General features: G+C 48.8%; 1 protein-coding gene across 1 annotated transcript in view; it reads left to right on the forward strand.

Annotated features, from left to right (window-relative positions):
* The window catches only part of LOC138514193 (Golgi-associated RAB2 interactor protein 1A-like), a 563,172-nt gene that overhangs the window by 57,735 nt on the left and 492,777 nt on the right, over nt 1–12,660 (forward strand). The window contains exon 2 of the transcript XR_011281895.1: nt 452–1,842. The gene's annotated coding sequence lies outside the window, so the exon portion shown is untranslated. Of the gene's footprint in view, nt 1–451 lie in introns of the transcript that reaches the window.

Consider the following 12,660-nt stretch of genomic DNA (forward strand, 5'->3'; position numbering starts at 1 on the left):
GGCATTCTTCACCGATTCTCAAATATTTGTGCGCCTTTCCTGGATTATGACCGAAATTTCCCGGCATTGATTTACAATCTGTGCCTAATTGCGAGGGCAATGCACTCGGACGGGGAAGGGTGGGCGCCCGGTCACGCTCAACCGGACTGAGAGTGAAAGTTGCTCCAGGGGACAACAGGGGAGGGAGGTGGGAAATGTTGAATACCGTAAGCTGGATGTTATGCGCTGTGTTGATTTCCTGTACGCTGTTTTATAAATAAACACATTTTTTTTTAAAAGGCACCGAAATTCCCTTTGGTGTCATCGTTTGGATTTTGGTTTGTTGGTGTGCATGCAATGGCGGGGGGAAGTCGTGTGGTGCACCGGTGGGACTGGAGAGATTGAGTCTTTATTCTGTGTTTTCTTTTCCCACAGAGCCTTTAACACCCTTTCTCTCTTTTTTGGTTGTTAGAATTCAAATAGCACCTAAAGTGTGCTCTGACTGCCTCGATTCTGCTTCTGCCTGGAGCCTGCGGCTTTCTGGATCCTTCTTCATCCTGGATCCTGATTACCTACTTCTGCCTTAATCTACATCTGCCTGGATCCCGTTTCACCTCAGATCTTGCTTTTCATTTCTGCCTGGGTTCCTTCCTGTGTGGATATCACTTCTGCCTAGACCCTAATTCTGCTTGGATCTCACATCAGTGTGGATCTTTTTTCAGTTCAGATCCTGCTTCCCACTTCTGACATCAACTTGCTTCTGCCTGGATCCTGCTTCAGTTGGAAATATTCTCCTGGTCCATCCTCTTGTTCAACCTTCAGGGACATGATTAAGTGGATGCTGAAGCTGTATGCCCTTGGTATGCTGCTGTCCCTCCTCTCTGCATTTGTTGGCCTAGTCGATTCTCTGGGTGGGCTCCATATCCTTTGGGGCTCAGACTACCCAAGAACTGATCATTCTCAGAACAAAGTTGAGCAAAGTGATGGCTCCGTGCATATCATCAAGGATGGTGATATGCCGAGGAGTAAGAAAGCTGTTGGTTCGTAGGTTCGTGGACACAGCAAGAAGGCAGGGTAGAGTCCAGAGGCTTCTCTTGACCACTGATTCATCATACAGTACTGATGCATCAGACAATTGGGGAGCAAGATAGGCCAGTGGGTCGCCAGATGTTGCACTTGGTATCGGACCAGGGTCTGTACAGCTCTGGCTGATCTGCTTGTGCCCAGTGGTAGCACATGTGTCGGGCATGCATAGTCCTTTTTGGCAGATGATGGGCAATTAATCTTTTGAAGCAGAGGACAATGAATGTTTGCCAGTCAAGACTGGTCTTCCTTTGTTCTGTAGCCCCCCATGGGATCTGTACTTAGCCCAGGTGGATTAATGGGAGTGTCCTGGACTCATTCACCACCAGAGAACAAACTTGCGGTTTCCATTGATGCAGTCCTAGTTCAGCCAGTGGTATGGGACAGGTGGAAAATGTTTTTCTGTCACCAGTAGTAGCACCCTTTATTGTAAACAGCTGTGCAGGGCGGGTGGGGGGCAGCCACTTTGATTAGGCATGGCTGCAGCTGGGTTTCTCACAGGTGCCTTGTGCAGTGCCCTTGGTGGCTGTGGCAAGAGTGAGTATTTCTTCCCAACCCCTTCATTTATGGAACACGATTTTGGGGTTGCAAAAACGAGAGATGGGTGCTTCTATTTTCAATCGGATTTAGCACCGTGTTATTTGGAAGATTTGCGGTTTCACTTTGTAACACTACTATCTCCGCCGCCGACCTTACCGCAGCGACAGAGTTGACTGTGTGAGATTGCTTGCTATGATGTTCTTGAAACACCTGATAAACTTGACTCTGTATATTTGACTGTGTTCATTTGATTATGTTATTTTTTCTGTACTACCATAACACTTCCACATACCATTGTCAAGAACTTTATTCTTCCAACAAGCGCTTGATCTTCCATTGTCTCGAAAGACCTCTTTCACTGATGGCTTCTAAATGGAACCTCTGTCTCTGCAGTGGTAGAAATTAATGATGGCTGTTTGATTTGTTAGGGTTCCGGTGACACAGCCTGCACTGCGGAAGTGATGACCTGTACTGTTCCACCTGGACCTTGAGGGTCCATCTGCCGCCTTGTAGTCCTAATCAATCTGGGCGCCTGCATCACCATTACCTGCCTCCTAACACCACCTAGAGAGTTCTGGACAGACATACAAGTCTGTATCCAACTGGACAGGTCAACATTGTAAAGATAGCATGGCGCACATAGGCAATGGAAATGTAATGCGTCAGCGAGACCACATGTGTCGTGATAAACCCCAGCCTCCAAGACACGTCCTCCAGCCGCAGAAAAGCAACAACCTTCACAGTGCACTGCAATCTATGGAATAGGAACCGGTAGTTATCACCATAAATGCTCCAGCTTTGTATTATCCCAGGCCTAACGCACGAAGGATGTCTGTCTTCCCCAGTCACTCATCCAAAAAGCCAGCCTCTCTTCTCTGGATGTAGCACCACACCATATATGCCAAGAGGAGTACACAATGGCTGCAATACCCAGCATCCTGCTGCCTGTTGATCGGGCACTCTGTTGGCAGTGTGAATCATCATAATCTTGTCCAGAGATGATGATGATGAGAGGTGGTTGAGGCAATGCTCTGATTACTTGCTGGTCAATCTTCATCATACTCTCAACCCTGCCACAGTCCTGACGCATCATGAGTCACGGACAGGGACGAGGAAGAGGGGAAGGGCTCATTGTGTCTTCTCCATAACAGTTAGTCCTGCACACCCTAGTTGTAAGTTTGATGACCAGACTCCTGAGGTAAAAGAACGCTTGAACCGTGGGTAATGTAGCTATTCTGTACACCTTCACAGAGGGTGGGAGATGATTCCAAACAAGACGCAATAGAAGGTGAATCATTGAAAAGTGTCTGGGAGAAGCTGAAGCCCACATCAGGGAGAATTGGGACAAGTAAGAGTTTTGATATAATACCCAAAAAAGACAAAGGAAAGCGGGGTACTGGCTACATACTGGCTACATTGGTGCAAAATGCATGGACTCAAAACACATTCCTCACTACACTCAGGCCGACATTCACAAGATACAAATGAGCAACATGCAAAAGTAAATACATCCGTGGTATAGGCTCCTAAGCATCACTTGCTTGGAAACCGCTACCAATATGGGTGCTGCAGATGCCGCCTGAAAAGTCGTGATGCATTTCCAGAAGTCCTTGCACAGTAATTTGCATGATTTATGCAACACCCTAACATAGTAAGCCATCAACTTTGGCTCTCCTATACTGAGCCCAGTGCAATGAGCATCTTCATCTCCATTGTGAAGAACATGTTGGGAGCACGTATTCAAGGACATATGGCAGTCCAATGCATAATGGGTCAACTCATAGGTGTACATTTTAAGAACGTGCCAGAAACATCATGTACATGTGTTTGGCCTTTTACAACTTGTACAGTTCTGGGATTAGTCAAGCCCTGGCTTCAGGGAGTACATTCCTGCTTGTACATTCCTGCTTGTCCATTATAAGCATCCATTGCAGCTGCTATTTCTCTCAGGGTTACATGTCCATAGTCCTACTTCATCTTCCGTCATATTGCTTTGGAGACATTCACCTCCTTCTCTCCATTCATGACATGTACACTGCGCGCCTACTCTGACTTGTGCCTGGTGGGGAATTGTGGAATGCTCCCTTAAGCATGACAATCCCCAACAGCTTTGTGTGCATTGTGGCGGGTCAGAAGAAGGGCACAGACTCTGATCTTCTATTTTTGACGTATTCGTTATTAAAGAAAATGATGAACACTCCTGACTTTCCCTAAACTATGGGTTTTCAATACCTAACGGAAACTAACTAGGGTGCCTGTCAATTGTCATTGAGTCCAAAATGAAGGTCTGTCCACTGTCCAAACTAATCTAACCTGACCCTACCACTACCAAAACAACCAAGCCACAGGGGAATTACTCCCTTTTTTATAAGTAAGTTTCCTTTCAATAAAGTATTTGCAGCTCGTTCTTTGTGACTACTTTTATCAAGTCGTACAGATCATCTATTGGGCTCTTCAACTTCTCTCTACCTCTTACTTTGTTCTCTGGTTATCTTCTTTGTTTTGTTTTCTCTTTTAGCTTGGAGCTCTTCTGCTCTTCTCGGATTAGTCACAGTTGGCTCTTTCTCTGTATTCAATGTCCAGTCCTTCTCTTGACTAGGACAAACACATTTCCAACTACCATTCTTACTCTTCTTATGTATTTCCAAGACTGGGTCTTTACTGGGACAAATGGGAAGATTACAGCAATGATTCTTGCTTTCTTCCAGCACTTGGGTTTGTTCTGCCACGAGTATGAGTGTTCCACTTATGATTCACTCTCTTTCAATACTTGTTCTTTAGTACGAGTATGAGTGATTCAGTAATTATTCTCATACTTGTTCTTTACTGGGACGAGTATGAGTGCTCCAGTAATGATGCTCACTCTCTTTCAATACTTGTTCTTTACTGGGAGCAGTATGCACATTCCCAACATGAATGCTGGTCCCCCTCCCATGTGTCCCGTTTTACCTGCTACCTCTCTCGTGTAGGGACATCGTCACCAGGTCTCGGCTGAGATTGGGGCTGCATGTACCCTTCACGTCCAGTTCTCTGAACAGTCTTCACCTTCTTTCTTTCTCGTTGGGTCCCCTGCCATGTTAGTGGTATTCACGTAGTGTATGGACCTCGTGGTCCACTGCCAAATGTTAGGGGTCACGCCACCTCTGTCATTCGGCTCAGGATACCTTTGCTTTTCTCTGGTTTTTCGCAGCTCGCCTTCTCCGCTACACGGCTCTTCGGAAACTTTTCCTAAGCCGTCTGTCAACGCAGGACGCTGCGCATCCTCCAGTCCAGCACGGCCAGCTGGTTTGAACTTCCCGGTTTTCTTCCTCTCTCATGTCTCCACCTCTTAGATTTATGATGCAGGGCTTGGACTTCCCAGCGTAACAATAAAGTCCTTCTTCTTTGTCTTACTGAGGGTCTGCATTACTCCAGTGGTTTTCTTTGTCACAGTATCGGAAAAATATTTCCATTCAAGTTTTCTCAAGCCATAAATGCGAGGGACCCCCTTGATACTATGCACATATGGATGGAGCAAATGCTCTACAGATAAAGTCCACACATCCTGTCTACGGCGTATCCGTGTCTGCTGCAGATGGCACACAGGCACCTAATTTTGGCCTGGCCACTGTCCAGCATCTTTACTTCTAGCCCATGGAGATGCAAAGAGCCAATACTGGAGTGAATCACATGCCCTGCACTTGACTAGCTGGCAACAATTCATGTATGACTGCCACAAAAAACAATTGACCGTTCCCCTTGAAAGCACAGGTCTATTTGGAATGGCACTGTGTGTGTGTAGCATTACGTTGTCGCTACTTCTTCATAAGTCCCTTGGGCATCTCTCCGAAGCTTTGTAATTTCCTGACTCTGTCCAGGGCCTGAGATGATGGTTACTGCACCGCATATACTGACATCTTACAAAGTCTGAAATGCAAATATATATTTAAAATTGCTTGTTCAAAATGCTACTGCAATAAGTGAGGAAGCATTTTGGAACTATAGACTTAACTCATGCAACGTGACTCTAATGATTGCACTATACAATGTATGGAAAGTGGCGGTCGCCAATCTGGGCGAGGAAACAATTAAATTATTTGTTTTTATTCTTTGGAATTTGAGAACTTCAGTTGTACATGGGATATTACTGTTTTTTCATGTTTATATTTATGTAGTTAATATATTGTATTTTTAAAATGTTATGTAATATGTATGTGAAATAGTTCTTTGGAACTAGAGCACATTATATTAAATAAAATAAGAACTTTGTTTTCTTTTTCTAGATTTTGTCTGGGCCCTTTCCATCGTCATCTTTTGCCATCAATAAAAGGATGCATTCCCTTGAGACTTGTGTATAGTGAAATACTGTTGAAAAGGATGTCGCTCTGTGTCTTGCAGTGTGACAGCTGTAATTGTTTGTGCATAGCCACACAGATATTGTGGTCCAAGGTTCACTTTAGGTTGATGTCATGTACCAGAGCATGCTGGCATATATGTACAAGTTTGTAGCTGAAGCATGTCTTTTATCATTTGGCCTGTGGGCATTATCAAAGGGTCCAGGCATTAGACAGGCCTGAGTGTGAATGGCATGATATGACAGGATCAGAAATTGCTGGGAGCTATTTTGCTCCTGGTTATAGCCTTGGAGAGCCTGGTCGGCCTGACACAAACCGATACCCCCAAGCTACTTTTGACTCCTAGGTCATCTCTTGGCACACAAAACTATGTTCTTGAGATGATCTCTTTGTGTTTGGGAATGTGCATGAAGTATCGGAATACATTTCAATGGCATTTATGGCGTAATGGGTGATCTATAATTGACATAGGTTTATGGTTTGCCCATCACATGCAAGTTACATTTTTGGCAGGCTCGGTACTAGCTACTTGTTCCCATGGGGTAGCGCCTGCTCATTCTGTGAGGCACACGTTCAATGCTAATACCGCCCAGTGGATACTGCGCCGAACCAAGGCACACCACCAAAAATATTGCAAATGGCGTTGGCGGAAATAGCGTAGTTGGCAGAAATAGCGTAGTCGTCGGAACGGGAAGCATGGCGGCAGCCATCTTCAAAAACACAATCCAACCAGAATCACCCACTTCCTGCAGCCATCAGGACCCGAAAGACACTGCAAACATGTCTCAGGAGAGGACCCGAGGGAAGGTACCCAAGAACCCGCTGAAAAAGCCCAAATTCAGTAAAGGAGAACTGGTGGTCCTCACTGATGAACTGTCACGATCCATGCCCCTGACCCCCTCAGGTATAACAGCCCCCTGGCAGCAGTGGGGTAAAAGCCCTTCACACCGGCCCCAAGGGCCTTAAAACTCCATCAGAAACATACATGTAGTCAGTCCTGGCGCCTTTTGGCGCCAGGCCCATAATCAGGAATAAAGCAATACCAGTTTTGGACCTTAATCCAACATGGAGGCCTATTACACAGCTCAGTTATGTAGAACCAAGCCATGTGGTCTAGTGTTTTGGGTGTGGCTGGGCCTGGAACTACTTGGCCTGGAACTACTTTACCTAGGCTATTTACACCACACCCAAACAGCAGAACACGCTTTGCGATATTCTGCACTTGTGCAGCATAACGCTCACCTTGTCCAGTTCCTGCTCATCTGCTTCTCCGGTGGCCCGATCCTGAAGCCGTAGATCCGGATTCCATTAATAACCTGGAAGAACAAGAACAGCATTAGCGAGCAAGAACACTTACCTGTGAAGTAACCGTCCTTGAATCCATCCTGTGATTTGCTTACATCGCCCATCTGCGGAGTTCACCGCAACCTGCAAAGGTAAAGAAACAAGGACAGCATTAATAACAATTCTTACCTGGGCAAGCAGCAAGTCCTGGCAGCACCCTGCGCTTCTCTTACCTCGCCCATCTCCGGGTTTCACTGCAACCTGCAAGGGAGAACGAACAAGGTCAGCATTAACAAAGCACTTACCTGGGCAAGCAGCGCTTCGATCGCTCATCACTCCGGAACATCACTGCAACCTATACAAAGAAGAGAAGAGAACACAGGTTAGCAATTAACACCAATAAACGACGCAGCGTGCCGCGCATCAATAACTTCCCGTGGTCTTTGCCATCTGCGCGGCAACTCCGAGATCGCAACCATCCCCGTGAAAACAAAAAGAGACATTGTTAGGGAACAGCGTAGTGGAGCAAGACGCCGAGAAGACAGAGAAAATGGAGGGAAAGAAAGAGACAGAATAAAGACGGAAAAGACATTATAACTCACCTGGAAGACAGCAAGCAGAGTCGGAGTCACAGCCGGTCTGGACCCGACATAAGGGCACATGGACCATAGAAGCAACTATGACCACGGAACGCCCGCACCAACCACGCGCTCCTGCACAGAGATGCAGGACGGAGAGTCCAACGCACAAAAACCTAAGGTGAGCAATAACCCCAAGGGAGGAGATTTGGACCAGAGGGAGGTGGGTGTCCACCCATCACAGAACCAGTATCTTAACCCTCCATTCTCCTGTTATAGGTGCTACTCAATGTCTGGCACATAACCAAGCAGAGAGGGGTCTGGGATAGCGCTTAGACCTCCATCCAGTATCGTGTGGCGCCCCCGTGGATACCAGGTGAGCATAACATGAACTGCAATGAGCTTTATGGTGGCAGCCCAAGGAAGATAACCGCCCAGCGCAAGACTGCCATCTGGCTTGCCATCAGTCAAAAGGTGACTGTGGTGAGCCGCGTCCCCCTTTATGCTGAGGATTGTTGTAAGAGGTGGAACGACCTCAGGGTCAGGGTGCGGGGACTCCTCTCCCCAACACCGTCAGGAGTCCATGGCAATTGGAGGCGTAACCATCAAGCCATTAGTCCTGACAGCATGGGAGGAGAAATGCAGCACCATCCTCAATATGGAGGGCATCGATGGAGTCGGAGAGGCGGGTGCCGGCAGCCAGGAGGCAGGAGGTGTGTCAACCCCGCCCCCACCACACAGCAAATGACCATGTATAAATGTCAGCCTGGCACAGGACGCTGTAGTGGACATGCCAGCAGACCCAGCAGCTGGACTGGCCAATCAGAGTGAAGTGATGGGGTGCCACATCAACCAGGGGTCAGGGCACCAAGTGCACCCCTGAGGGGTGGCAAGCGACCAATCTAAGTGAAATGCACACCACACCCCTGCTGGTACACCCTGTGCCACCACGATTGTAGTGCGCGAGTAAACACGACCCCGCACAGCAGTCACACCAACATGTTGCAGCCCCAGGTGGCCCACCCCATGTTGGCATGGCAGATGAACCCCATGGAAGTACATGGCCCCAAACCCTGACATGGGTGCAGCAAGCCAAACACAGAACACCACAGTGCTACACTGCTGGCTACACCGCAGCGCCCTATAGAGCCATGGCAGTGGCAGTGCCATAGACAAAGCCATCACACTCCCTCCCACCAGGCCTGCGTTACCCAGGCAGGGGACGTGACGACATGAAGGACCACAAGCATGCTTGTAATAAGTGGTTGCCCCAGCATGGAAATCCTACCTTACACATGCACACACACCGATTTTCACAATGCTATGCCCCCATGCAATGTCCCCTGAACAACCATGCCCAAATGTGAGGGGTGCCACTTTAGCTATGGTACAATGTGCCTTGCATGCCAACACACGTGAAAGAACCTTACCTGACAACATGTCATATGTCCCCTTGAGGCATTCGCGCATTTCCTCAAGGTCCACCAACACCACCGCTCAACGGCGCCATGCAACAACTGGACCCGGCAAGGCCAAGCCTGCATGTGGCAGTGCAGGCCCAGTGCCAATGCCATATGCCACCAGGACCACCTCCACACCCACTGCACCCACTCAATCATCTGCAGTGGCAGACACTGAGGCCACACCTGCTAGCAGACACCAATGGCAGGGCCACCATTGAGACCCAGGGGGATACAAGCCCAGTACCACAGCTTGATGAAGGATCACACCGCCCCGAAAGCATGCCCAGACACCTGAGCCGGATGTGGACACGCAATCATATGGCTCACCGACCTACAGCCCTGACCCTCTGCACAGCCCCCCCCCTCTCATTCACCACACACACCACCAAGCTAATCCATCCTACAGAGGTGGCAACGGGAGATGGAGACTATTGGCCACACCCATACGATGCACATCCAGGCAACCTGTGATTGCCTGCAAGGGGCCACCCTCAGGCTTGTGCATGCAATGGACAGGAACCGGGCACAGGCAGCTGCCAATACTCGGCCCTTGGCCGTGTATGGGCAGCGAGGCAGGGAGATGACAGAGGGGATTTCGGCCTTTGCTGAGTCAATTCGACAAAGCACAGAACTCTCCTTGGGAGGGGGCAGGAGGATAGTGTGCTGGGGTGTTGGCGGTGGGGGGGGATTTAAGTGTGCTAGAGTGTTGGTGGTGGGAGGGGGAGGGGGATTAGTAAGTAGACTTCATTTCATTAAAATAATTGAAATTCATCAATGCATGGACATTCCTCATTGTGTCATGGTTGTGTTTATTGATTCGACGTGAGTGTCAAACAATAGTGCATGGCATGTGCCATGTGTATATCTCAGAAGAAATTGTCTATCAGTCAGTCTCTGGCGAGCAAGTCATCCATCCCTGCCATCGTCTCTGGCAATGCATGCATTTGCTCTGTCTCAGGCACTGCATTCTCATCCTCTGTGGGTAGCATGTCCAAATCAGGGGGTAAAGGGACATTCCACTGGAGGTAGATATTGTGCAGCATGGCACACACAAGCACTATTTTGCACACTTGTTCAGGTGAGTACATCAGGGTTCCTCCTGTACGGTCCAGGCAGCGGAAACAGACCGTCAGCAGGCCAAAGGTCTGCTCTATGCACACACTGGTCCTGCTGTGAGCGTGATTGTAGGCCATATCCTATGGTGTTTGTGGATCCCGCACAGGTATCATGAGCCTGGGCAGCTGCGGGTATCCGGGGTCACCTGCATGGAGAGAGGTACATCCATGAGTCACAGTGGAGGGTGGGGAGGGGGGGCATTTCACGGCATCAGAGCATTGGACATCATGTGCAAGCAATTTGGGCCTCATTGTATGGCATGTCATTTGCGATCTTTGTGCATGGGCTGTCACTCGTACCATGCATTGTATTTACCCAACATGTAACCTGTTCCCTTGCAGCAGATGTAACGTCATGTGTCTGTTGGTGCCATGTCAAGCTGACACAGTGACTGTCTTGTGGCAGTGTATTGATCACGTGCATGTGGCCTCATGGGTTCCCTATCAGCCCTCCTTAGGCTTTGGGGGGCAGCGGGTCAGCGTTGCGGGCTGAGTGTACATGGTTACTTGAATGTGGCACTGGCAGGGTTGATGTTGTGTGATGCGATGTGGCACTTTATTTGGCAATGGGACGCATTATGCATTAAGTGTAGTCATGTGCGTGTTTGGTGTTACTACTACATGTGTTAATCAGATTCTCTGTCCAGGTATGTCCGACATGTGCATGTTGCCTAGGATGTACTGTGACTTTGTTGCGTGAGGTGGGCAGGTCCGACTTTTACATTCACTTGTCATGCCATGCTTTGTGATGTTTCTCACTCCCCCGTCGCCCAATTTGTTTTGGTACATCGCAGCAGCTGCGGGCTGATAGTTTTACTCACCCACTATCCACGTCCATTGTCCCCTGTGCCTCTCCATATATCCGGGCAGTGTACTGTTCCGTAGGACCATGGCATCGTGGGTGGAACCAGGGTAGCGGGCACAGCAGTGGGTGATATACAGGTTGGGATTGCAGGTCACCTGCACATTCAATGAGTGGTAGTGCTTAGGTTGCAGTATACTGCTTCATGGGCCTGGGGAGCCACCAAAGCCACATGGCTACAGTCGAAGGCTAAGATTACATTTGGCCATTGAGCAACAGCATAGAACTGTGCCTTCATGGTGTGCACCTGTGCTGGGGTGGTGGTCAGTGAGATATGGCGTGACGCATGCTGCAGGAGAGCATCCAGCACCTGGGCCAGGACTGCAGAGAATGTTGGCTGTGCCATACTGTGCATCATGGCCACGGAGTGCTGGAACGTGCCCATTCCTAGGAATTGTAGGACTGGCTGTTTTGCAGTCGCTGTATTTGCGCCGGCACATGACGCTTTTAGGGCTTACCGCCCTACTTGTGATGAGGCCATTTGCCTGGTATACTCTCTTGCCTGGTTTTACTAATACAGCTCACTTTACAGACCTGCAAATGTGACTACTGTTATTTTTCCTTTTGTTATATCTTGTTTCAAATCCCTTTTCTCTTAACTGGCGCTTTTCTGACCCTGATAGTGTTACTGAAGCAACCCGGTGTCCCAGCTTCCCTTCTCAGGACTCGCTGGCCTTTTATGGCGTTCTACGGTCTGCTTTTGTTCAACATGAAGCAACAGACTGGCATCCCTTCTCTGTTTCACGGGCTCACCGTTTTCGCATAGCGACTTCCACATTCTTCGTGGCTCCCTCTCTGCAGCTGAGACCTTCTCCGTGTTGGGGTGGTGCTGGTGCTGCTTCTCGGTTTTCGTGGCCGTCAGGAAGACTTCCCGTTTCTTCTTGCTATGGTCCCAGCACGGCGGACCCGCTCCAGCAGTCCTTCTCTTTTTGACGTCCCCGCGACCCTGCCCCAGGGTCCATGGTCTTCACTGCGGCTCGGCAGTCCCTCGGTCTGGTGCTCTCCTGTGTTTCGATACGCTCATCTTCTGTTTTTCTCTGCTTTCCCAGCCCTCGGGCTTATTCTCTCTAGCTCCTTACCTTTTTTCTCTTTGTTATTCTTTTTTGGCTTCGGGCAGATTTCCCCCGCTCGATTCCTATCACCGAGCGGATTCTCCGCTCTGCTCCTCTCTCTGAACGGACTCAGCCGCACGGCCATTCCGTTCCTCCTTGTCCTTTCTGTGTTCATTTCTGGCTTATCTTTTCTCTCACGCTCCAGTTTTCATCCTTACCTTTTTTCCTATCGGACTCCGTTTTGGACGCTGCTGCTTGCTGTTTCCTTACTTCCTGGATGCAGCCTGGGTCTCAGTAGATCTGCATTACGAATCCAACAGAGCCCACTTACCAACCGGAAGTCTTCCACAAAGACGCATCCTTGGGGTTT

This window comes from Ambystoma mexicanum, chromosome 12 (assembly GCF_040938575.1).
Source record: "Ambystoma mexicanum isolate Mex_15411 chromosome 12, UKY_AmexF1_1, whole genome shotgun sequence".
Classification (NCBI taxonomy): Eukaryota; Metazoa; Chordata; class Amphibia; order Caudata; family Ambystomatidae; genus Ambystoma; species Ambystoma mexicanum.